At 38.7% G+C, this 25,763-nt stretch overlaps 1 long non-coding RNA gene across 1 annotated transcript in view; it reads right to left on the bottom strand.

Moving 5' to 3' along the window:
- Positions 1-25,368, bottom strand: part of LOC108712594 — a 26,631-nt gene extending 1,263 nt beyond the window's left edge. The window contains exons 1-2 of the long non-coding RNA XR_005966543.1: positions 25,046-25,368; positions 9,547-10,210 (exon numbers count right to left, since the gene is read on the bottom strand). This is a non-coding gene — a long non-coding RNA (uncharacterized LOC108712594). The remainder of the gene's footprint in view (positions 1-9,546; positions 10,211-25,045) is intronic.
- Positions 25,369-25,763: the final 395 nt, after the last annotated feature.

Genomic DNA, 25,763 nt, shown 5'->3' with positions numbered 1-25,763 from the left:
TGATGTTCTTCTGCTTAGGAAAACAATTAGAAACCTTTCTTAAATCTTTCCTAAGCAGAAGAACATCAGAGCAGCCTCTTTCTTTCTCCTGACAACTTCCTTGACTACTTGGTGGTCAGACTGGTCAGAAACTGACCAGCAGGTGGCGCTGTTGGAACAAAATTCATTCATATTAACAGCACATGTATCCTTTAATATCTTGGAAGAGAAAGAAAATAAATAATGAATGTCAATTACAAAATGCTTAGAATAACGCCTTCATAAATTTTACATTCACTTATTTTAAAGGTTTACTTATCCTTTAAGTTTTTCTGGCTGTTCAGTGCAGGAGATCAAAGAGAAAGTCAGGACATTTCTGCGCTGTTGGAACAGAATTCATTCATATTAACAGCACATGTATCCCTTAATATCTTGGAAGAGAAAGAAAATAAATAATGAATGTAAATTACAAAATTGCTTAGAATAGCAACCTTGTCAGTTTTATATTCACTTTTTTAAAGGTTTACTTATCCTTTAATTGGCTTTTGGCAGAGAGCCCAGAACACGTAGCAGCTGCACTTCGATACATTTGTAACCATTTAAGGTACGCAAAGAAGCAAATGTAACAATTTAAGATAAGCAGGTCTCTTAGGGAAACTTGCAGCTTAAAGTGCAATTCACATTCATTAGCAAAACTTTAATAACACATAAAAATGTGTCACAACTTTCATAACCTGCCAAATTTTGTAAAATTAACATGGCAATTAGGCAATTAGAGGGGGTGTCCACCAAAAATGGGCGTGGTCTAAAACAATTGCCGCGCTGCAAATCTTTTTGTCCCTCTTTCTATTCCCAAAATGTTGGGAGGTATGGATCAAGCTCTGTCTAATGCTCCTTGGTAAAGAGCTGCAAACACTGATCTCTCGAAACAACTATGACAGATCAGCTTCTTGGCGCCCTATATGCTTCCTGGCACCCTAAAACAAGGACCCTGCAGCCGCTGATCAGCTGATCACACCTAAAGGCCAGTTAAAGGGATACGGTGGAAATAAGTGAGGGAGCAGTATGGGTGGCAGGGGTCTTCTCCTTCAGGAAGCCCATATCTGCAGAAACCTGCATTCTAACATATGTATGAAATAAGAGAGGATTTGGGAGATGGTTATAGATTCCCTTTCATTTTAAACCTTTTTGCACACTTCACATAATGCTGGATAACATCTGTAAGAATGATCTGAGGCAGGATCTGATATACGGCCTCAAATTTCCTGCACAACCGAATGGCTGTTTGATAACATCTGTTTACTAGCGATAGCAGGGAGCGATGAAACAGTCCGATTTTATATATATATATATTATATACCCTGGTGCTCCCAGAATTTCAGAATACAGGTAAGCAGATGCTGGTGCACACATGGAATTTTTTCAAAAAAGAACCTTTACTCAAAAGTAATTAATTAATTAATTAGTGATGTGCAGGCCGACCCGCGGGTTTGGGTCGACCTCGCAGTGCTCCTTGCGGGTGGCGGGCGGGTGTAGGTTGAGCTCTTCTCCTGTTCTCCCCGCCCGCCACCTTCAAATGCCGGCATCCAACTTCCAGGTTCTGGTTTAATAGTCTTGCGTCTGTTCGCCTTGCCCCTTTTGTGATGTCACTGTGACGTCATTGGTGGGCCGGGTCGGTGCAGGTCTATAAAACGACCCCCGGAAGCGGGTGCGGGTCGTAGCAGGGCGGGTTAGGGTCAGGGTCAGGTACGAGTCAGGCAAACCCTGACCCGCACATCACGTCACCGGAGTGTCATACAGTTTAGCAGAAGGACCCGCACTCCATGGTATCATGAATTCAACGTGTTCATTTTTCAATGCATATCCAATGTTTCGTATACAACGAAAAAAAACCCACAAAGACAAACGAAACTTTGAAATGGCTAAGGCTTTATTAAGAAATAACTTACCGAAAATCCTCTTGCACTCCTCTTCAGAAAAGGCGAACTGGCGATCCATCGCGCGGCGCTCGATTTCTCCTCCCTGCCTTCCTTATAGGAGATAGCCAGGGAGGAGAAATCAAACGCCGCACAACGGAACGTCGCCCTGTCGCCTTTTCTGTTACTGGTCTTTTAAGGACGTAATGTGGACCCTAATGCGGGCCGAAACATTGGATGTATGATATGCATAAAATAAAATCAATTAATTAAACAAAGAAGTGAAGTGCGGGTCTTTGAACAATTTTATATATACTTTACCCAAACACTGCACTCGAATTTAAAGTCCGGATTTGAGTGCGGCTGCTTAGTATTGACTATATATATATATATATATATATATAAATATATATATATATATATATATATATATATATATATATATATATATAGATATATATATATATATATATATATATATATATAGATAGATATAGATATATATATATATATATATATATATATACAGTATATATAGCGAGAGAGCAGTGACTCAATACATCCTTTTCAACCGTCTGTTGTGTGTATCATCTAATATTTACTGACACACCCAGTATAACTTGTATTATTGGCTGGGTGGGCATTGTCCAATAAAACGTCTCCCCCTTGTGGATATTCTGAGTCTTGCCAAAGCTGAATCACAATTCAAAGGAAAGGATACCTCTGAAGAGCACATTATTATTATTATTATTAGGTTCTATTACGTGATATTCTGAGACCATTTGCTTAGAATTGCCCATTCTAGAACATACTAAAATTTTAAAATTTAAGCGAACCACCCCTATAATGAATTACATGAACACTGTGTGTAGGACTGGCCAAACCAGGGACGACTTTGATGTAGTTGGCCAGCTTAATACATGGACAAATAATCACTGTTTTGTTTAAAGGGTAAGGCATTTTTAAGTAGAGACAAAATGTCTCAATGTCCTAGATGTATTGATAATGGGTTTATATTTAAATGGTCACAGCCTCATTGAACCTCTGTCTATTGAAAATGTAGACACCACAACCATCAGTTGGGCAAATATAAATGGATAAATCCTGCGAAATACATAAAGAACACCGTGCAAAAGACCCTCCCCTTACCTTGCATAGTGACCCTCCCCTGGTCTACCCTAGCTCCGCCCCATTCTGCCTAGGCCCCGCCACATTATGCTTAGTGCTCCACTGACTTGGGTACTAGAGGACTTCCAGTGGTGGGTCTATGCATGTCAATCGAGTGGGAAAATTAGGTTTCTAGTGCAAATTTTAGATAGTGGACTACTGGGATTCAGAATAGGCCCTGGCCTTTCAGGCACACAAAGGGCCAAAAAGCCCTTCCACTAGCCCAATAAATCGTGACTGTCTGTGGCAACTTACATCAGCCCTTCCGGCATTTGCCAGAACCCACAGAGTCTGCTGACAGACCTCTTACTGCGTATGATACAGGTAAGTTGACGTGGTAATTAAAGGATAAGTAAACCTTTAAAATAAGTCAATGTAAAATTGATGCTAAGCACTTTTGTAATTTACATTCATTATTTATTTTCTTTTTATTCCAAGATATTAAGGGATACATGTGCTGTTAATATGAATGAATTTTGTTTCAACAGCACCACCTGCTGGTCAGTTTCTGACCAGTCTGACCACCAAGTAGTCAAGGAAGTTGTCAGGAGAAAGAAAGAGGCTGCTCTGATGTTCTTCTGCTTAGGAAAGATTTGAGTAAGGTTTCTAATTGTTTTCCTAAGCAGAAGAACATCAGCCTCTTTCTTTCTCCAGACAACTTCCTTGACCACTTGGTGGTCAGACTGGTCAGAAACTGACCAGCAGGTGGCGATGTTGTAACACAATTCATTCATATTAACAGCACATGTCTCCCATAATATCTTGGAATAATAAAAAAAAACAATATACATTGCAAAAGTGCTTAGAATAACACTCTCATTCATTTTATATTCAGTTTTTTTTTAGGTTTTTTAAGGTTATAGGGCACATTGACTCAGGTGAACTCAGGCTCTTTGCAATAATATGGCCCACCAAATCCGGGGCATATTGTGAGCATTAGCACCTCATGGCCATGGCTTAAAGAGCAAAGGACTAGGGCAACCGTACTAATCAGAGCTCTTATGTTTAATGCAGACCAAAGTCATGATGACATTTTTGTTAGCGAATGTTAAGGAAACAAAAGCTGATTCTGTAGTTGTCAGAAACTTTTTCCTTTTTCAAATGGGGTTTATGGAAACATGGCAATGCTGTGAAGGAAAAATAAAGTATTGCATGTAAGCATGGATGAGTTGAAAAGGTCTCACTTAGCAACAACATAATAGCAAACAGCTCGGATAAAAAAAAAAACAAATTCTTTCTTCCTTCGCTCCTGCAATGCTCTGCGCAACAATTGCCCCTTGTGTTAGAAATGCAATAAACGGTCCATTGTGCCAACCTTCTGAGTTAAGGTGACCCACATGGTGGGCTACATTGGGCAAGCATGACTACTTGGTCCCTGGATAGAGTTGCCACCCATTGTTGGTTTGGAGAGCCCTGTTTTAAGGAGCTGTCTAGTTTAAAACCTTCTGCCCGGTTTCTAAATCTGGACTTGAGTGGTGTTACGGGTGAGGAGTTGGGCAAAGGGTGGTTTGCTTGGTTATTTAAATGTACCAAAAAGTACATTGCTAGTAAATTAATACCAGTCCCAGCCTTGTAGCTGTCTACCCACAAATGTATAAGATTCATAAAGATAATGTTACCTTTGCCACATACATATATTGTCCCATTTTTAATTCTTGCTTCCGTTCTCTTTTTTATTCTATTATTTCCTTTCTAATTCTTCCAGTGGTCTCCCCCTAGATTTCAGTGAACCCCCCTTTTCTCCTTTTTTATTCGTCCATGTTCTATTTATAACTGTTTACTTTTAATATTCATGTCCAAGTGGGTGCTCGTCTTGTCACTAGTGATAAGCGAATTCACATTGAATTTGCTCGTTTTGCCGCGGCCGAAAACGGGCTAATATGCAGCGAAAAATCTCTTACGAAATTTTGCCGACGTCGAAAAATGTTTTCGACACGGTGACGTTCCGATGCAAAAACACTTTCGCGATTTTTTTCCCCATTGAAATTCGTGGTGAAGTGAAATGGGACAAATTTGCCCATCACTTGTCATTCAAGTTCCAGTATAGTCTCCTCCTCACCCCTTTTCTCTTAATACTTTCCTCATCCCCCCACTTACCTTCACCTTTTATATTCTTTCCCTAATACTTGCTGTTCCTCTCCCCCATCTTCTCTTTATCCCTCCATTGAATTCCCTTTTGCCATTCATACATTTCTATTATTCTCTTTCATTTAGGGACGCACAGAATCCAGGTTTCGGTTCGTGATTCAGCCAAGATTCAGGCTTTTTCAGCAGTATTCAGATTCGGCTGAATCCTTCTGCCCAGCCAAACCGAATCCTTATTTGCATATGCAAATTAGGGGCGGGGAGGGAAATCATGTGACTTTTTGTCATAAAACAAGGAAGTAAAAATGTTTCCCCCTTCTCAAGCCTAATTTGCATATGCAGTTCGGTATTCGGCTGAATTTTTCGTGAAGGATTCGAGGGTTTGGCTGAATCCAAAAAAGTGGATTTGTTGCATCCATACTTTCATTACCTCTCTCCCCATTTTGCTTCGCTTTATGTTATCAAACCCACCGAGGCACATTTATCAAGGGTTGAATTTCGAATTCATGCGGGTTTTTTAAAACTTTGATTGGTCAAAATCTAAATTTATTATTAAAACCAAATTTTTTCAACTCAGACGAACTGAAACGACCCGAAAACTCGAATCAAATTTGATTCCAATTATAAAAACTCGATTCGAGGCTGCAAACATCACCAAATTGATCCCTGGACCTCTCCCATTGACTTATACAGGTTTTCGGTGGCGAATAGACGAATTTGAGTTCTTAATGGGCCATAAATCTCAAAATTCAAATTCCAATTAAAACGCAAATTGAGTTTGGATAATTTACAATTGAATCTGAGAGTTTTGATCAAATAAAATTCAAATTTTCACTTCAACCCTACATCAGCCTTGTACATTATTAGCAGAATATCGTTGAACAGCATCTACCCCTTACTGAACATCATTGCGGCTGGGCTAACAACAAATTAACACACACAAAGCTATAGTTTTAGTTCTCACTCCAAGATTAACGTATTTATTTGTTGCTGGGTAACAAATATATAAAAAAACAAATCAACCCTTCTGGTCGTGAAAAACATAATTCTTGGAACAATGTCATATCAGTTTCAAACTTCCTGTTCAAACACAAACGTGAGATGATTTTCAAGACACTCATTTCCTCTGAAGAGCACAGTTTTTATGTTTTGTCTCACTGAGGATTTACTGCTGCCAAAAATACACAAAAAAAACCCCCAAATGTTATAGAAATCCATGTGCATAACAGAAATACAACGCTGGGCTAACAGCAGAAAAAACCCAGCATAATAGGTAAAATATTTTTTTAAATGCCCTGCATTTGGGTCACGTTATCATAATACACAATGAATGCCAAAGCCCATATAATATGCTGTAAAACAGGCAATAATGTATCCCCTATTGTTAAATATAAGGATATTAGAAATCACAGAGCCATTTCATGACCATCGGTCTCAAGTCACTGTCCGTGGTACATTATCCCATATAATGCACAGTTTTGAAGCTGCTAATATAATGAATGTGAAACAACAACGCCACCTGCTGGTCATGTCACCTGACTGGCTACAGTCTGCTGAAAATTAATGTTGTAAGAAGTGGAAAGTCTCTAAGCAGAGGTGTTATCAGGCAACTCTTCTTTGGTTACTTCATTTTCTAAGAAAGACATTCTTTGCCTCACAATGTCTGTTGGCTGAAATCAACAGTATATGGCATTATTGTTTTAAATTAATTATATTAGTCATTTAAAAACTGCCACTATCTTGAAAACTATAAAAAAGAGCCTACAAGGGAATCCTGAGCTAGAGCTTTTTTTGCGGGTACCCTGCAGAATGAGGGTAGGATATTCAGGTGCAGGTATAGATGCGGGTCTGCGGGTTGCGGGTCTCGTACATTATATTGTCTATATTTTTTTAAAAATTTACAAAATGTGTTTCTGTCCCCGCCCACTTTTGATGATGTCACCACCAGTCTGCAGCTACATCACTTCTTGTTTGTTGGTGGTCGGCGGGATGCGAGTGGGCAAATATCCGGTTTGTGGTTCGGGTCGCAGGCTGCGGGTTTGGGTCAGGTCCGCGCCTTAGAAATTGGTTCCGCGCAGGACTCTACCCTGAGCAATTTAGTGTTTGAGGGGTTTCCTTTAATGTATATTGAACAGTTGTTCAGAGTTACATTTTAATCGATGGTTGTTAAGGTGGCTATAGACGTAACAATTACGATCTTTCTTGGAAAAAATACACATGTGTAGAGCTGAATCGTCAGATATACAGGTAGAAACAATAGAATTTTACCTGTATCTGACGATTCAGCACTAACAATGGCCGATGTTTGGGTTCCTTCAAAGGTACCCAATCAAAATTTTCCGTCCAGCCCGATCGATGAGCCAACCGATATCGAAGTCTTCTGCCGATGTAGGTCAGCTCTTTTCCCACCATACACGCATCAAATATCGTACGAAAATTAGTTTCGTACAATATTATCTGTGCGTCTATTGCCACCTTACCAGTTAAGTAAGTGAAAAACGCACGGACATGAGCAGTGAATCATATAATGTACATTACAATCCCTACAAACATACTAATCATTATATCGGAACCAGCTGTGTTAATAAGCAGGCCCTGCAGTCCTGACGGGCCCCTGTTGCCGCCCCTATTGTGCATACACCACAGCTGCACACTTCCAGACTCAATGGGGCAAATTCACTAAAGGCTTCGCCACACTCTGCACCACTTCACCAGACGCAAATTCGCTACTGCTATGCAAATTCACTAAAGTGTGAAGTAGCGTCTCTGCAGCTGAACACTGACAAAGCATTATTTCGTCAACGCGAGCATTTCATAGCAAATAATCTCCCCGAATCTGCCCGTGTGTCTCTGCCCTCAGGGTAAGGGCACATAGGCAGATTTTGGGAGATCTAGTCGCCCGGTGACTAATTGCCTCTCCTTTAGGGCGACAATCTCCTCAAACTGCCTTCCCGCTGGCTATAATGAAAAATCGCCAGCGGGACGGCCCTCGCGGCGCTACGTTTTCCGAAGTCGCCCTATAGTTGCCTTACGAAGGTAGTTCGGGGAGATTGTCGCCCTGAAGAAGAGGCGATTAGTTGCCGGGGGACTAAATCTCCCCAAATCTGCCCATGTGCCCTTACCCTTACACCACTGAATCACTAAAGGCAAAACACACATTGATAAGAGAACAATAATCAATGGCCTCTATTATTTCTTCTTTAACAACAAAGGGGTTGAGTATACAATCACAATAGTACAATATGTCATAAATTAGTCCCTTTTACCTAAATGGCCATGAAAAAGTCATGAATACATCCATTTTTCTGGCAGGATACGTGAGAATGCGGTAACTTGATCTTTGCAAGGATGCTGATTATGCCTTTTTGCTTTAGGAACACTGGTTTTCCGCCTCATTACCCACTATATGGCATGTAACAACCAGGTGAATAAGGCAGGTTGCCGGCTCTGTGGGATGCCTTCATCCTAACTCAGGGGGCTCACTAGTTATAATTTGTTAACTGGGGGTCCCAGTTCCCAGTCTACCCAATACAATCTATTGATTCTTACTCTCTACTCTTCCTACTCTTTTCTGTAGAAAACAAATATCTCCAGATCTTCCTCCTGTAACCTGATATATGGGATATTATGCTTTTTTTTTTTTTTTTTGCAGGCTCCGTCTCACCTCACTAAACCTGGTTTTATGTCAAACGAGGTGATTGAGAACTCAAACACAGAACAAACCAGCTTTCATTCACAAAACGATCTGGAACAAAATTCCACAAAATGATTACTTGGCAGTGTCTTGGGCTACGTATGAAAATAAAACTGTCGGTGTCGTGTACAAACTTGACTGGATGCAGGCAAGGAAAAAAAAAAAACAGAGATGAAAGACATTTGTCGTGCTAAGATTAAATGCTTTTAGTAAAGCAAAAATGTATTTAACTTCAAATATTAATGGGAAAATAGACACTATTTTAGGACCACTAAAATTTAAAGGAGAAGGAAAGTCTTCTTCACTCTTCCCGTGGCTGTGCAGTTTTCTGCTGATAGGAGCACCGGCCCGGGGTTTCAGGTAAGTAAATACAATCACGTTGGGATGCCTAACGGTTTTCCTTCTCGTTTAAAATAAAAAATTGCAAACCCGCAATTTGCATTTTTTCTTGCTGCAAATCAAGCCAACAGTGAATAAATCAGACCCTAAAGATCTAACTGGCCTTCCAACTGGGTGTTCAGGAGTAATGTAGAAGAGCAAATAGATATTATACCCAAATCTCACCATTCACCATCAAGCTGAGCCCTCCTGCTCTAATCCCTCCATGTAGGCCAGCCTCACCGTTTGGGAACCACTGCTATATGTTTAGCAAAACAAAAAGAACCAAGTTTTATCCATCAGATAATAAATTTAAATTAATCCTACCTGAAATGTAGCCTTCGTCCGTATACACATATTTTCTTGAAACATGGCAAGGGAAGAAGTGATTCTGGCAGAATGTCTTGATTAATGTCTTGGCCTTAGTATCAACATCTTGGAGCCAAAGATGGATTTTGCCTATTATACCATTGTCCATTGCTAAGGCTTTAGGTCTTGATACCAGCATACCCCGGCAGATGATCTTGATTTAGGTGGTATAAAGTTTTGTAGCCAAAAGGTGAATTTTGCCTGTTTACACCATTGTCTTTAGCTGAGGCTCTTGACTCCAACCAACCCTAGCAGAGACTCTTGACTCTTTGGTACGAAGTTCTTTTAGCCAAAGATGGCTTTTGTCTGGTTGGCTGAGGCTCTGGGCCTTGATAATGGTATCCCCAGTCCCATGTTATCAAATTCCATAAAATGATTAACTGGTCCAATCTCATCCTTCTCGTCTATGTATTCCATCAAATAAAGTTTGCAAACAGGTTTTACACATAAGATATTAATCTGTAACAAGATCCATAGTGATATAATTCTATTCTTTTGGTTTACCGAAAACAAAAGAAACCAATGGAAAATTTTTTGCTCTCTTTGGCTTGCTGCAATCTATAATGGCTCCTTACATTTCTTTAGCATTTTAGGCTTCAGTTTGACGCATTATTCACATGACCTGTGAATGAAAGAAAAAAATCTAACTTAGAATCTTTCATCATAAATGTATTTCTAGGAAATGAACAAATATTTATTATTAGAAAGTAGGGTTCAGTTAGCAAATACCCTTAAAACATCTGCCACATACTCTAGATAGAAGTTCCAGACCTCAACTTTCTCCATACATTTGCCTTAGAGTTCACCTTCTAAAGCTTTCATATCCCTGTACCTGACATGTAAACAAAATAAAAAGATCATTAAAAATGTCTTCTCATGGCTTGTAATTTATCCACCACTACACACGATGACAGGTCTTAGCTGCAAATTATCCGTATGCTGCCCCATTAACTATTGTCTGAGTTAAGTTCTTGGTTCTATTGCTGGAACACAGGAGTCTGACTCAGTCATGAATATTTTAAGTGCACTCATCAATCTTGGGAGAGTTTGGGCACACTAAAATATGACCCAGAACCATTTATGACCAAACAACTGTACATTGGACAATATGCAAAATGGAAAAACTAAAGAATAAGAATATAATTAAACGATATGATAAAACTTTTGTGCTCAATAGAAGAAAACAAGAAGAAAGATACTGTGAAATACGGTTTTCTGATCCTTATTCAGGTTTTCAAAGGGCTAGGACATTGGTCCTGGTTGATCAAATGTTCCCACAATTGAGCTTTTAAAAAAAAAATATATATATATTTATCTCCAAAACAACTGGGGTGGACGCAACCTATAAGAACTGCATTAGAATGAACAGTCTGCAACAGATGCAAAACATGCAGAACGTGGGAAACCCTTCAAGCAGGCAGAAGATCATTAGAGGACAAGGTCAAGAGATACGTTTACAAATGTAATTATAATGTGTCAGATGATGAATTGTCATGTCTTTTAAATCCATCAACAACATTGTCACTTGCTGCCACCACTTAGGAAGCCTTAGACTTTCACTAACCTTCAAAAGAAACAGCTGTGTCTTTCTATTACAGTGCCATAATGTGACAAATTAAGACCTTGAAGGAGGTGGGCCACTTTTACCATGGTTAGAACTTTTCTCAGTGTAATAAAAGAAACATTTGGAAAATAAAAATGATGGCCAATCAACCAGTGCTGAATAAAATTCAGGTTATACTGTCCCAGTTGTTATGGAATTTTCAAACTAATGAAGTACAGGACAAATACAATTTATTCTCTAAAGGTGGCCATATACGGGACAGATACAATCTGCTGACAGACCGAGTCGGTGGCTTATTGTCCCGTGTGTTTGGGCCCTCAGATGGGCTTCCCCGATCGATATCTGGCCGGAAGTTGGCCAGATGTCGATCGGGCAGGGTTAAAAATCCCTTCGGATCACCGAATATGTTCATTGATGCGGCCCCGCAATCCTGATATGAAAATATATCAAAGATAACAAAATTTCACTGCAGTGTTGTCTGGACTGGCCTTAAACCCACAGGACCCATGGTCAATATTCCTCAGAATTATTTTTTGACTGTGTGTGCAGTCAGTATAGTCAAACTCATCAACATTAGAAGTGGGTTGGGTGTGGATAGGTACCATGTCCTTTAAAACTAATTTCTAGTGCACTAAAATCTATCCTCAGGTGGGTCCGACGTGCCTTTAAAGGATACTGTTATGTGAAAATTCGTTTTAGCACCCCCAATGCAAGACAACTTTCCTCGTGCTCCCTCGTAGATCTAAGAACAGCACTCAATAGTAAAATCAAGGTCCCACTGCGACATGTTCAGTTACATTGAGTAGGAGAAACAACAGCCTGCCAGAAAGCAGTTCCACCCTAAAGTGCTGGCTCTTTCTAAAAGCACATTACCAGGCAAAATGACCTGAGATGCACCTACACACCAATATTACCACTAAATACACTTGTTAGTTCAGGAATGAACTTTTACATGGTAGAGAGAATTTTTTGCAGTGTAAACAGTGTAATTGAGAAATAAAAATGACATATAAAATGACAGAATCCCATAAAGGGATCCTGTCATCGGAAAACATGTTTTTTTCAAAACGCATCAGTTAATAGTGCTACTCCAGCAGAATTCTGCACTGAAATCCATTTCTCGAAAGAGCAAACAGATTTTTTTATATTCAATTTTGAAATCTGACATTTTGATAATTTCCCAGCTGCCCCTGGTCATGTGATTTGTGCCTGCACTTTAGGAAAGAGATGCTTTCTGGCAGGCTGCTGTTTTTCCTTCTCAATGCAACTGAATGTGTCTCAGTGGGACCTGGATTTTACTATTGAGTGCTGTTCTTAGAGCTACCAGGCAGCTGTTATCTTGTGTTAGGGAGCTGTTATCTGGTTACCTTCCCATTGTTCTTTTGTTTGGCTGCTGGGGGGGAAAGGGAGGGGGTGATATCACTCCAACTTGCAGTACAGCAGTAAAGAGTGATTGAAGTTTATCAGAGCACAAGTCACATGACTTGGGGCAGCTGGGAAATTGACAATATGTCTAGCCCCATATCAGATTTCAAAATTGAATATAAAAAAATCTGTTTGCTCTTTTAAGAAATGGATTTCAGTGCAGAATTCTGCTGGATCAGCACTATTAACTGATTCATTTTGAAAAAAATGTTTTTTCACATGACAGTATCCCTTTAAGTATCTTCTCAGTCTCAGGCTGGGATGGACCTGGGTTGAGAAGGGGCAGGTCGGGGCAGCAGTCAGGACCCATGTATCAATATGCTAGTCAAACAAAAATTAGGCAATATTGTGAATATTTGAATATTTTTGCAATGTATACATAGATAGCTAGTTAACTGGCTATTTATTGATAGTCACATGAATTGAATTATTCCTATTATATAAATTTATTACTGAAATTCTGCCTTTATAGCAAGACCAATAATCTGTTCTCAACACATATTGAACTGTTTACTTAACTAAACTAGAACAAACAAAACTGTTTATGTTATGTATTTGTTCTACCAGTTTTGGGAATAGATTTGTAAATGAATAGATTTTTATGCTTTATTAACATTATATAATGTCTGCACATATATATTTCCTGAACGTATATCCGGTATCAAGATACATGTAAATTGCTTCTAATGTAGCGTTATATGGACATCAATACATTATAGAAAGCTTCTCATTTTCAAAAATATATTACAGGTATGGGATCTATTATTTGGATTGCTCAAGACTTGGAATTTTCCAAATGCGGGGTCTTTCTGTATTTTCTCATATTTCTCAAGCTTTTCCTTGAGCACTGGCTTATTTAAGAAAAAAAAAAACGTTGAACACAAGCAAGTATTTGTTCCATTCATTTTCAGTGAGGCTGAAAATCCAAAATGTTTTAATAAACTGGGAAATTTCATTATCATTGACTTCATTAGAAACTCACCCGCTATTACTTTCTGAGTTTTTCAAGCCATTCAAGCACCGGATACACAGTAGATAACAGATAAGTACTACTATAGTTTATATAAACAAGCTGCTGTGTAGCCATGGGGGCAGCCATTCAAGCACAGGATACACAGTAGATAACAGATAAGTACTACTATAGTTTATATAAACAAGCTGCTGTGTAGCCATGGGGGCAGCCATTCAAGCACAGGATACACAGTAGATAACAGATAAGTACTACTATAGTTTATATAAACAAGCTGCTGTGTAGCCATGGGGTAGGCCATTCAAGCAAAGGATACACAGTAGATAACAGATAAGTACTATTATAGTTTATATAAACTAGCTGCTGTGTAGCCATGGGGGCAGCAATTCAAGCACAGGATACACAGTAGATAACAGATAAGTACTACTATAGTTTATATAAACAAGCTGCTGTGTAGCCATGGGGGCAGCAATTCAAGCACAGGATACACAGTAGATAACAGATAAGTACTACTATAGTTTATATAAACAAGCTGATGTGTAGCCATGGGGGCAGCCATTCAAGCACAGGATACACAGTAGATAACAGATAAGTACTACCATAGTTTATATAAACAAGCTGCTGTGTAGCCATGAGGGCAGCCCAACTGTGTATCCTGTGCTTGAATGGCTGCCCCCATGGCTACACAGCAGCTTGTTTATATAAACTATAGTGGGGTTTCTAAAGCAAGAAAACAGTTTTACCAGCACTGGGCAACCATATATTATTCTGTCATTCCTTTAAAGGAGCAGGAAATTCCCTGGGTGCAAAAACCCTCCCTCCTCCCCTGTGTTGCCCCCCCCCCTCCCCCCTGGCCTACCTGTACCCCCCGGGCAAATGCCCCTAACTTGTTACTCACCCCTCTGCGCAAGTCCTGTCCACGGAGTTCACAGGCGCCATCTTCTCCCAAGCGGTCTTCTTCCTGGATTAATCAACATCTTCTGGCGCATGCGCAGTAGGAGCATTTACCGGTACGGATCTACTGCGAATGGGCCAAAAGTCACAAAGTTTTCCGATTTCACTTCGTGACATAGATCCGTACCGGTAAATGCCGATTAATCCAGAAAGTTCGATAGAATCGTACGATTCGAAGGATTTTAATCCATCGATCGAAGGATATTCCTTCGATCAGGAAATTGTTAGGAAGCCTATGGGGATCTTCCCCATAGGCTAACATTGGCCTTGGTAGGTTTTAGGTGGCGAACTAGGGGGTCGAAGAATTTTTTAAAGAGAAAGTACTTCGACTATCAAATGGTCAAATGATTTTTAGTTCAAATCGTTCGATTCGAAGTCGAAGGTCATAGTCGAAGGAGCCCATTCGATGGTCGAAGTAGCCATATTCGACCATTCGAAATTTGAACTTTTTTTCCTCTATTCCTTCACTCGAACTAAGTTAATGGGCCCCTAAAAGTAAAATTTTTTTTAATTTCCTTTTTATTCAAGTATAATATATTCATTTGGATCTGTTTTCAGTTTCTAACATTTCTTCCAATAAATTACCAAATTTCTTTGGAAAAAGCACAGTTACGTAATTAACTTTTGGTTTTTTTTATCCGTGTATCATTCTAAATATTGATAATTCCCTTTCCAAAGTAAACAATATTGAACCTGTAGCTAATATTTAACAATTGAAAAATATGTTAATTTTTTTATTACAGTGATTTTTTTAGAATAAAATTCTGAACTGAATCCATTTTTAATATTTAACAAAGTAGGGTTCATTTGAGGTCAATCTATTAACATTGTACCCACACATATTCCCATCCCATGCACAAGCATTTTGATGGTTGTCCTGCTCTGCCTGTGGATCATAAGCCTGGTAGGGGTTTATTCTAGGGGTTTATTAGTACAGGTATAGGATCCCTTATCTGGAAACCCAATATCCAGAGAGCTCCGAATTACGGAATGGCTGTCTCCGATAGACTCCATTTTATCGAAATAATCCAAATTTTTAAAAATGATTTCCTTTTTCTCTGTAATAATAAAACAGTAGCTTGTACTTGATCCCAACTAAGATATAATTAATCCTTATTGGAAGCAAAACCAGCCTATTGGGTTTATTTAATGTTTAAATGAATTTCTAGTAGACTTAAGGCACGAAGACCCAAATTAAGGAAAGATCCGTTATCCGGAAAACCCCAGGTCCCGAGCATTCTGGATAACAGGTCCCATACCTGTATTTTAAAAGTGTTGTTAGGGTCCCCTAAGGTGTTTGTCATGTGTGTGTGTGTGGGGGGGGTGCTGTGTTATCCACAGGGGGAAATGAGGCATATGAATTTAAGGGTATGGGGTATATTTATCAAAGAGTGAAGTTAGAGATTACTCTTCATTCATTTTTATGGGATTTTTAAAAGAGTATTTATCAATGGGTTAAAGTGAAAATCCATCCTTTGTTAAATACGCCTTTCAAATTCCATATAAATAAATGGAGAGTGGTGGAATTTCAATCCAGAGGACTGTGGCGATCTCTAACGTCATTAATTAAACCCTTTAATGTCTTAAGGTGGCTATACACGGGCCGATTAAAGCAACCGACAGACCAAGTCGGCAGCTTATTGGCCCGTGTATGGGCCCCCCGACGGGCTTCCTCGATCGAGATCTGGCCAAAAGTTGGCCAGATCTCGATCGGATGGGACAAAAAATCCCGTCGGATCGCAGCCGCATCTGTTCGCATCCCATTCATTAGGATCCGATCGTTGGGCCCTAGGGCCCACGATCGGATCAGGCCAATATTGCCCACCTCAAGGTGGGCATATCGGAGAGAGATCCACTCGTTTGGCGTCATCGATAAACAAGCGGATCTCTCCGTGTATGGCCACCTTTAGTATGACTTAACTTTTTTCTCATGTGAGTGATAAGTGATATCCCTGGAGTCAGCACCAACCATTTGGTTTTTCTGGTGTGCTACCACAATTATGGGCAGATTTATCAAGGGTCGAACTTCGTATTTATGGTTGTTTCTAAAAACTCCCATAAACTCCAAAAAAAACCTTGATTTTCAATAGGGATGCACCGAATCCAGGATTCAGTTCGGGATTCAGACAGGATTCTGCCCGAGCGAACCAAATCCTAATCCTAACTTGCATATGCAAATTAGTGTCGGGAGGGAAATCGCGTGACTTTTTGTCACCAAACAAGGAAATACAATTTTTTTCCCCTTCCCACCCCTAATTTGCATATGCAAATTAGGCATATGCAAATTAGGTTTTGGTTCGGTAGTTTGGTGGAGTTTTGAAAATTAGGGATAAACCAAATCCACTATTTTGGATTCGGCCGAACCACCGAATCCTTTGCGAAAGATTCCAAATCCAAAATAGTAGATTCGGCGCATCCCTAATTTTCAAAAGTCCACCAAACTACTCCAAATTGATTGTAGGACGTCCCCCATAGGCTATAACAACAATTCGACAGGCTTTAAATGGGGAATAGTCGAATTCGAATTCTTAAAGTACATGATCAATTTCAAAATTTGAATTTCGATTTTTTTAAAAAAAACTAGAATCGAATTTGGACTATTCCCTAGTCTGATTACACTAAAATAAACTTGAAATTTTAATTTGAAATCTGAATTATTAAATTCAAAATTTAATTCGAAATCTGAATTATTAAATTCAAAATTTAATTCGAAATCTGAATTATTAAATTCAAAATTTAATTCGAAATCTGAATTATTAAATTCAAAATTTAATTCGAAATGTGAATTTGAAATTCGAATTCGAAGATTCTAATTTTCATTTCAATCCTTGATAAATCTGCCCCCTAATGTGGACATGGTCTTGTGGTAATGTGGGTGTGGTTTAACATGGGTGTGGTTTAAAAACAGGGAGTGGCTAACACTGGCTTCCATTATCGCCCCTTCAGAACCACAGAAGTTGGACAGCACTGCTCTGGATTAAAGAGTCTTGTAATTCACACTTTGTCCGTAACAGAAGGTAAGTACAGGTTTCCCTTTTGCGTTGTTCCTATAAGTGCTCTCAGTTGCAGCAGATCAATTACACATGCTCGCAACGCACTGCCGTTTGGAACGCAAAAAAAGACCCAAGTGCAACCAATGCCTTTTGAGTGATACATCAAGTAGTGGCAGAGGTCCGAATAATTCTCAAATACTGGGGAATAACATTACATTGTGGGTAAATTGGGGTAAAATATACTAAGTTGCCCTCTGACCATAAATAACACTTTCAATTACATGTTTCTCTACTCTGGGTCAAGTCAGAGATCAAAGATTCATTATTGCCCATCTGTTTATGTCTTGTTAATTTATTTTTTTCTTTTAACAGCCATTTTGGTACAGTAGGTGCTGACGTACTGTCTAAATATTTAGGTGGCCGGCATACCTCTTTTACTTTTAGATGGGATTAGAAACAGTGTCCGCGCTGGAAGTATGAAGCCCTGGAGTATCATCAGTAGCTAAGAAAAACATGTCAAAGAAAGAAAAGTGTTGACTTTAAAAAGGCTTTAGATGACAAATGGGTTTGTTTTAAACAACTATCTGGTAGGGTAACTATTGTTTTATATATATATATATATATGAAATCAGCTCTCCATAATGGGAAACTGCAGTCTAACATTTCTTTTAATACCCATCATGTAGACTGGATTTCATATACACAGTTATTACTAACTACAGGGATTTTTAGAGGCAGATTTTCTAAACTCGAGTGAATTTTCGAAGTCCAAAAAATTTGAATATCTAAGTAATTTTTTGGATACTTCAACCATCGAATAGGATACTACTACTACTTCTAATTTACTTTGATTCAAAGTAAAAATCGTTCGAATATTCGATCATTCGATAGTCGAAGTACTGTCTCTTTAAAAATCCTTCGATTTCAATACTTCGCCAAATTAAAGCTACGGAATTGCCATATTAGCCCATGGGGACCTTCCAATGCAAGTTTTTGGCATTGAATAAAAATCCTTTGATTGATCGCTAAAAATCGTTTGAATCGTTATTCAATCGATCGAATGCTATTTTAACGCTAAATCCTTCGAATTCGGTATTTGAATTCCAAGGATTTTAATTCGACCCTTGATAAATCTGCCCCTAAGTCTCATTTATTTCCTTCTACATGTACCCAGTAACACATTAGGGAAAATTGTTAGCCCATGTGACAACAGGACATTCAAAATGTACAAAAATCCACTGGCAAGTTGAATCTGGAACAGATTTAGGGGCAGATTTATTAAGGGTCGAATTTGAATTCTTGAAAAAAAAATTTTTTGTTGAAAATTCACAAATTCATATAGAAAGAGACAAAATCAACAATATCCTCCATTGTTCCATGAAATCATAATGCCTACATAATCTTATCCTGATAGCAGAATAATACAAAAATGTAATCCTACAATTTACCGTTATTTGACAAACATTGTACTATTCCTTTTTTATAGTATTTACTGTAATTCTTGTTATTTCTTGTAATTGTTAACATTTATTCTTGATTTACACCTTGTACTTCATGTAAAATCGAAATCAAATAAAAAAATTCACAAATTCGAATTTTCAATCACCAACTCTAATTTAATTTAAATTTCAAAGTGAGATTTATATCACATCTCGGCCCTGGAAACAGTTCTAATTCGGATATTCGCCACCTAACACTTGCCGAGTTCATGTACAAGTCATTGGCAGAGGTCCGTTGAACCATTTAAAGATGTTAATTGCTTTCCTGACATTCAAGTGTTTTTTTGGAGGAAGACTTGATTCAAATTGGAATTTAGAATTTTCGGGTCATTTGTATTCGATCGAATATTATACGTTTATACGTTTGAGTTTTTTCATAAATATCCTCCCATTCAAGTTGTAGGTAAATTGGAATGTTACAAACGGAGTCCCAAAACCAGAGGAAAACTCAATTAAAATTTGATTTGAATTTTCGTGTCGTTCGTATTCGATCGAATATTAGACGTTTCAGTTTTTTCATAAATAACCTCCCATTTGAGTTGTGAGTAAATTTAAATGTTACAAACAGAGTCCCGAACCCAGAGGAAAACTCAATTCAAATTTGTATTGAATTTTCGGGTCGTTCGTATTCGATTGCATATTAGACGTTTGAGTTTTTTCATAAATATCCTCCCATTCGAGTAAATTCGAATGTTACTAAACCAGAACTAGCTCCAAGGTCCCGGTCACGGCTCACTCTTCCGCCTATAACAACCACATTTGGGATTAACAATTCGGAACTGCGGATTGAGCTGTCAAAAATCAAAATCCTGCGAAAAACAGGACAGTTTGTGCATGCGCAATGAACACAAGGCAGCCATCTTTAAGCCTCATTCTGCAAAATAACATAAGCGAGTAGGTATAGGAAAATGTGATCTTTAACATGGATAAAAGTGAGTGGAAATGGTTTCCTTGTCCTTTAAATACGGAGGAGTTCACATGTCTGTAGCTGCCACACACTCATTAATAACATAAAATAGGACAAATAATTTCAGCAAGGTGCATAAAAAGTCTCAGGCTTACTCTGCTTTTTATTGTGGGGCTGAACGATAAGGATGGAAGGGACAGGGGGCTGCTAGTGGCTATTACTTTAAATTGAACAACAACTTGTTCAAAAACAAATACAACAATGAATACCTAGGGGCTTATTTATCAAGGGTCGAATTTCGAATTGAAAAAACTTCGAAATTCAAATTCAAAAACACCAACCGAAATTAAGTCGAAGTTTTGGTTCGAATAGGTCCGATTTTGATAGAATAGGTCCGTATTCGGCCGAATTCGAATTGTTTGAATCAATTTAATAGCGCAATCGATCAAAATCGATTCGAAGTTGATCCAAATAGGTTCTAGGAGGTCCCCCATAGGCAAATAAACAGCAATTCGGCAGGTTTAGATGGCGAATGGTCAAAGTCGAATTTTAAAGAGACAATACATGATAAATTTCGATATTCTAACTTTTTTCAAATTCGAATCGAATTTGGACTGTTCGTTCCCTAGTCGAAGTACACAAAAAATAGCTTGAAATTCTAATATCTGTCTTACATTGTTTAATTTTTGTCAAACCAAATTAGCCTCAGAAACAAGGCAAATTTAAGACATTGCTTTTGTGCTAAATCCTTATGTATATTGATACAGAAGGACTTAGCACAAAAGCAATGTTATTCAGACACCACCAGTTCTCAAAGCAACGGCATTACCCTCCATTAAATTCCGGCCTCCCCCATGTACAGAATTACATTCATCCTATGTATTAATAGGCCTTTAAAGAGCACAATTTGCATAAGCTGTATATTAGTTTATTACAGCTGCTGCCTATGACAAATTCCTGTTTCTGGGCTGCCTTCCAAAATTATTTTCATCTGAACTGGCAACAGAACAGAAGTCTGTATTCTGTACTAATCAGAACCTCTACATGGAGACCACCAACTGAAGCTCTGAATTGCTCTGCTAACCTTTTTTTTTTTTTAAAAGGGGCACATAATCTATTCTTGCTCACTGGTGATCTTCTTCAGTCATTAAAGGGATACTGTCATGGGAAAACATGTTTTTTTTTTTACACACATCAGTTAATATTACTACTCCAGCAGAATTCTGCACTGAAATCCAATCCACAAAAGAAGCAAACAGATTTTTTTTATATTCAATTTAGAAATCTGACATGGGGCTAGACATATTGTCTGTTTCCCAGCTGCCCCCAGTCATGTGACTTGTGCCTGCACTTTAGGATGGAACTACTTTTTGGCAGGCTGTTATTTCTCTTACCTAGGGGCACATTTACTTAGCTCGAGTGAAGGATAAGAATAAAAAATACTTCGAATTTCGAAGTTTTTTTTTGGCAACTTCGACCACGACTTCGAATCGAACGATTCAAACTAAAAATCGTTTGACTATTCGACCATTCGATAGTCGAAGTACTGTCTCTTAACTTCGACCACCTACTTCTCCAACTAAAACCTACCGAAGGTCCCCATAGGCTATTTAACCAATTTATGATCGAAGGAAAATCGTTTGATTGATGGATTAAAATCCAATCTGATCGAACGAATTGCGCTATATCCTTCGACTTCGATATTCGAAGTCGAAGGATTTAACTTCGAGGGTCGAATATTGAGGGTTAATTAACCCTTGATATGGGGGTTTAATGGGGGGACTTAGCTTTTAAAAAAAATATTTTTGTTGTTCTTAGATCTACCAGGCAGCTGTTATCTTGTGTTAGGGAGCTGTTATCTGGTTACCTTCCCATTGTTCTGTTGTTAGGCTGCTGGGGGGGGGAAGGAGGTGATATCACTCCAACTTGCAGTACAGCAGTAAAGAGTGACTGAAATTTATCAGAGCACAAGTCACATGACTGGGGGCAGCTGGGAAACTGACAATATGTATTGGATTTCAGTGCAGAATTCTGCTGGATCAGCACTGTTAACAGATGTGTTTTGAAAAAAACATGTTTTCCTATGACAGTATCCCTTTAAGAGGTACAACTCTTTATCTTCACCAAACTCCACCACTTGACTTATTAGAGCCCTCTTTGTATAGCAGCCCTAGTAAGTCTGAACATACTTTAAAGACAAATTAATTTTGGTATATAGCCAACAGGACAGCAATTAAATAGACCATACATGGAACGGTATATTTGCAACTGAACATACTAAAAGCCCAAAACTTTTGAGAACCATGAAGGCATAAAACATGTTCCAAAGGTGAAAAGGACCATCTGCCATTGACTTATACATGGTTTTAAGAAGAACTTTGAATAATGCTAAATGGTAATGGTAAATACTCAATAAATTATTCGTTTTTTCCTTGTATGAAAGAGGGAAACGGATCTGTAAATTTTTTTAAAAAAAAAATTTGCTTTGCTAAATCTTCTGCCTAAATAACCTAATTACTATTTAAATATAATGCAGCAAATTACACTAAACTTTTCCTTTTAAGCACATACAAGTTGAACCCTCCTTGGAAATATATATATTCTTTAAATATTTAACATTCTCTTTCTTGGGAAAAACAAACCAGTGATTAACATTTTTGCCACGCTGCACCCCTTCTCCTTAATTAGAGCTTATAAATTAACAAGCAAGTTGTCTACAGCAGTCAAGCAAATAATGTCTGATGAATGTCTTTTGTTCATTAATTATTTTTTTAGGTACATGAAATTGCTGGCAAATGCTGTCTCAATAACAGTACATGAAAGTCATGTATTAATCATCTGCCTTCTTAATTAGAGAGAACAATTCTTTCAGTTGTCAAACATGAATTCAGTCAACAGGGCTTGTGCTGAACATAGTTATTGTCTAATTTGATCACAAAAAAATCCATAGTTTTTGTTATTCCTTGAGCTAAACAGTGCAATCAGGGAAATGAAGCTACTCCATGTTTGGTCATTGTAAGGTAGTTAATTCGATTACAAAACAAGTGTTAAGGGCAGAGACACAGGCCCAGCGACTAATCACCTCTTCTTCAGGCAACTAATCTCCCCAAAATGCCTCCCCGTTGGCTAGAATGTAAATCGCCAGCGGGATGGCACTCGGAGCGCTTCGTTTTCCGAAGTCGCCCGAAGTTGCCTGACGAGGAAACTTCGGAACGACTTCGGAAAACAAGTTGCTCCGAGTGCCATCCCGCCAGCAATTTAGATTCTAGCCAGCAGGAAGGCTTTTCTGGGAAATTAGTCGCCCGAAAAAGAGGTGATTAGTCGCTGGGCGACTAAATCTCCCCGAATTTTCCCGTGTGTCTCTGCCATAAAGGAGGTTATATACGGGTAATCTAATTGTCTACCTCACAAGGACCAAACATGGAGTATCTTAAATGTTCCTCTTGAGCTCAAGAAGTAACAAAAAACATGGATTTTTCATGGTTAAAACAACACCAAAAAAGTATGCTCAGCATAAGCCCTATTCATTGAACAAGGGGATTTGTTGCCCCTTTAAGGGGGTTATTTATTAAAGTCTGAATTTATCTAAATGTTTTCTGCTACAAACTCAGATCAAATCTGCTTGGGTTATTTATGCTTATTTATTATTACATTTTCCCGAAGATTTGCTTTGCGGGAAAAAAAATTAAATTTTCACGATTTTTACGGATTTTTCACCCAAAAACTCCGAAAACTTCGGGGTATTGCACGAAACGCTGCGCACATAAAAAAAACCATTGTGACCTCTTCTATTGACTTATATGCAAACTCGACAGGTACGAGATGCTGGATTTTCAGATTCGGACTTTTCCATCATCTGGGTTTAATAAATTCCGAAAATTTCGTGATTTATGCATTCGGGGTTTAGTAAATAACCTCCTAAGTGTCACATGCCTGGAATGGGATTATCCAAAGAAGTACAGTAATGTTTTGGTTTGTTCTTTTAAAAGAATTCTGTGACAGGAAAACGTGTTCTTTTCCAAATTCATCAGTTATTTGTGCAGCAGAATCCTGCACTAAATTTTTTTTTTTTAATATGTAATTCTAAAAACTAACATGGGGCTAAACATGTTGTTCGTTTACCAGGTGCCCTTAGCCATGTGATAAACTTCAGTAACTCTTTAGAGTGTGCTGTATCAAAAATATTTTTTTTTTCATATTTTTGATGCTGCCCCTATGGAAACTGGTAGTTGGCTCTGTTAACCTTTGAATTATGGCTTACAGGTTGGTGTAGTACCCTGAAGATGATTGTACTCTGATTGGCTGTTGGTTGGTTTCGCTAATGATTCTAATAAAAATTATACATTTACTGCAGATTGCAAATTAAGCATTACATTACAGTGATGAAAACATAGCAAGTTAGTCTGAAAATAGACACAAATCCATCAAGAAATTTGAATTCAAAAAATATGTTATATTTATGCAAAAAAATTTTTTTACTTCAAATGTTACATTTAAAAAATATGTTAAAAATGTTACATTTAAAAAATATGTTAAAAATGTGTGTTTGTGTGTGTTTAGTTTTTATATTAATCTTTTCCCAATTTTTATACGAAGTTTTTAGTTTCTTCTATTTCGTTCTATGTATCTTTAGTAATGGCTGAATTCAACTGTAACTTTTCAATTGCCCCTTTGATAAATAAGGAAAGCACAATCATCAGTTTGGATAATTATGTGTAGGTCCAATGCAATTAGAATTAGCACATGAAAGAAATGTGATTTGAACTAAGAACGCTTGTGCGTCAATGGACAAGATTGCTCCTTCCGCTATTCACCGAAACAACTTAATACAACTTAATACTTCACAGAATCTATCAGAGAAAATAGGAACAATCTGCAGAACAGAAAACCTTCCCAACACATATACACGTACCCACTCCACTAATAAGTAATTTTAACATGGGAACACTCTCTCTGGTTTGGGACACCACCTTATGCCCCTGCTGATGAAACAACGATGATCTAGGGGGGTGGAAACTTTGAAATTTTAATAGAGAACTTTTTGTAACAGCTGGTAATTTGGATTTATTAATACCATGTGTAAATAGAGGTCTCTTATTCCATTAAAAAAGGCAATATCCAGAGCCAAATATTTATGTAACATACCCCGGTGGTCTAGTGGGCCGGCGGGGATGCCCACTGCGTGGTGCTGCCATCCTCTTCTGGTGCTGGGCTTTTCTAAGCCATGCATGTTGCACACTTCTAATTCGTTAGTATCTGGGTGTGATTCTGTCTTGTTTTGATTCCGGTTTTGACCCTTGCCTGCAGGCCCGGATAAGTGGCGAGGAGCTGAAACAGATATTCTGAATGAGCACAGGGGCGCGTGCGTTTCCAAGATTTTGGACAGAAGGCAACAGTTCAGGGAGTAGACGAAAAGCAGGGTCAGTACAGGTGGAGTTCAAGCAGGGTCAGACAGGCAGTGGTCGGTACAGGCGGAGTTCAAGCAGGGTCAACAGGCCAGGGTCAATACAGGCAGCAGGGGTCAATAACGGTAGCGGTAGAGTTCAGGGTAGCAGCTAGGCTGGGGGGGGTCTATGTATGATAGGGGGGTAGGGCAGGGTCGAACTGTGGGGCCGGGGGGGCCCACCTCTGGACCCCTTATTGTGATGCTGCGCATGCTCAAAAGGAGCAAGAACAGGAGCACCAGAGCACTGGGGAGATTGCGGGTGGCAATAACAGTACCGGTACAGTTCAGAATGGTTAAGGAGGCAACAGGGCCGGATTTCAGCGGCACTAGGACCACGTGAAATAGGGCGCCCGCCGCTGAAATCCGGCCCTGTTGCCTCCCTAACCATTCTGAACTGTACCGGTACTGTTATTGCCA

Source organism: Xenopus laevis, chromosome 3S (genome assembly GCF_017654675.1).
Source record: "Xenopus laevis strain J_2021 chromosome 3S, Xenopus_laevis_v10.1, whole genome shotgun sequence".
In the NCBI taxonomy this organism is placed as follows: domain Eukaryota; kingdom Metazoa; phylum Chordata; class Amphibia; order Anura; family Pipidae; genus Xenopus; species Xenopus laevis.
Note: the sequence above shows the minus strand (reverse complement) of the source record. Positions and strands in the feature narration are given on the sequence as shown.